At 46.8% G+C, this 1,824-nt stretch overlaps 1 non-coding gene across 1 annotated transcript; it reads left to right on the top strand.

The window, feature by feature from the left end:
* The first annotated feature begins 393 nt into the window (after window positions 1-393).
* Window positions 394-468, top strand: Trnat-ugu (transfer RNA threonine (anticodon UGU)). Its single transcript has one exon. It is a non-coding gene; the product is annotated as a tRNA-Thr (tRNA).
* The last annotated feature ends 1,356 nt before the right edge of the window (window positions 469-1,824 follow it).

Here is a 1,824-nt window from a genome sequence, read left to right as displayed (position 1 = left end):
AAATGAAAAATACACACTTAAAAAAGGAACCTGTTCAGAAAATTGGAATAGAGATCAATATAAACATCATTTCCGCCATTTTTATTGCTCATGAAAACTACATTGCATGTTGCACCACTATACAGCGACACCATCAGAGGTGGTGGTCCAGATTGCTGTACACACCCGTTCCTCTAATACTCAGTAGCACTATATATTGACTTTCTTGTGCGAACGCACACGCTATGCCCGAACTCGTACGGGACTTGGTAGATTAATCTGCCACGAGTAATGAGTATGATGGGCAAACATCTATTAGGCGCACTACGAATGTAGTGGTGTGGACATGTTGGGAATGTGGATCTCACGGGGAGCGTGCAAGGGATAAGTCCCTGCAGACGCACTCTCCTCTGTGCCCGCGGTGGCTCAGATGGATAGAGCGTCTGCCATGTAAGCAGGAGATCCCGGGTTCGAGTCCCGGTCGGGGCACACATTTTCAGCATGTCCCCAATGAAGTAGATCAACGCCTGTTTGCAGCTAGGGTGTCTATTTAATTATCATTTCAACCCAGTAGCACGTTCTCTTGCATTGAGCATGCCGGTAGTCGTCGTGGCATACTATCCACAAGTTCATCAAGACACTGTTGGTCCAGATTGTACCACTCTTCATCGGCGATTCGGCGTAGATCCCTCATATTGGTTGGTGGGTCACGTAGTCCATAAACAGCCCATTTCAATCTATCCTGGGCACGTTCGATAGAGTTAATGTCTGGAGAATATGCTGGCCACTCTAGTCGAGCGATGACGTTATCCTGAAGGAAGTCACTCACAATATGTGCACGATGGGAGCGCGAATTGTCGTCCATGAAGACGAATGCCTCGCCAATATGCTGCCGATATGGTTGCACTATCGGTCGGAGGATGGCATTCACATATGGTTCAGCCGTTACGTCGCTTTCCATGACCACCAGCGGCGTACATCTGCCCCACATAATGCCACCCCAAAACAGCAGGGAACCTACACCTTCTGCACTCGCTGGACAGTGTGTCTGAGGCGTTCAGCCTGACCGGGTTGCTTCCAAACACGTCTCCGACGATTGTCTAGTTGAAGGCATATGCGACACTCGTCGGTGAAGAGAACGTGATGCCAGTTCTGAGCGGTCCATTTGGCATGTTGTTGGGCCCATCTGTACTACGCTGCATGGTGTCATGGTTGCAAAGATGGATCTAGCCTTGGACGTCGGGTAGTTTTAAAGATATTGAAAAGATTGTCTTTTAAACACTAGGCAAAATTGCTCAAAACTGTTAAAAAATTTTTGCCACCAGATAGTTCTGCGGTTAGAAATACTAACCCCAGTTTTCACAGATTAATTCAAACTATTCACACAAATTAATTCAAACTAGTCCTCGAGTTAATTTTTATCTGCTTGTTTAAACAGATGTATTTTGCTTTTATTTTTGGTGGGTTTGGGTGTTACCGTATTCAGTCTCACTACAACAACCCTTTGGTCGCTGATACCTGTATCTGTCATGATGCTGCCTGTTTGCTCAGGATTATTTGTTGTTAAGAGGTCAACATTCGGGGAGATGTGGGTAGGCCGCAGTGGACAGATTCATTGACCACCACGATCGCCCGGTTTAACATCTCTGGACATTTTCCTGAGGGGCTACGTGGAATCACAGGACGATTTCCTTGTCCGTTAATGGCTGCAGCGGAGGTAGTTTAGAACACTCAAGGACATTTGGACCGTGTGTGTGTGAACAATGTTCGCAGGTACACTTTGTGCAACGAAACTCGTGGTCGCCACTTGGAGCATATGTTGTAGTGCACGCAGATACGAATTGG

This window comes from Schistocerca nitens, chromosome 4 (assembly GCF_023898315.1).
Source record: "Schistocerca nitens isolate TAMUIC-IGC-003100 chromosome 4, iqSchNite1.1, whole genome shotgun sequence".
NCBI classification, from domain to species: Eukaryota; Metazoa; Arthropoda; class Insecta; order Orthoptera; family Acrididae; genus Schistocerca; species Schistocerca nitens.
Note: the sequence above shows the minus strand (reverse complement) of the source record. Positions and strands in the feature narration are given on the sequence as shown.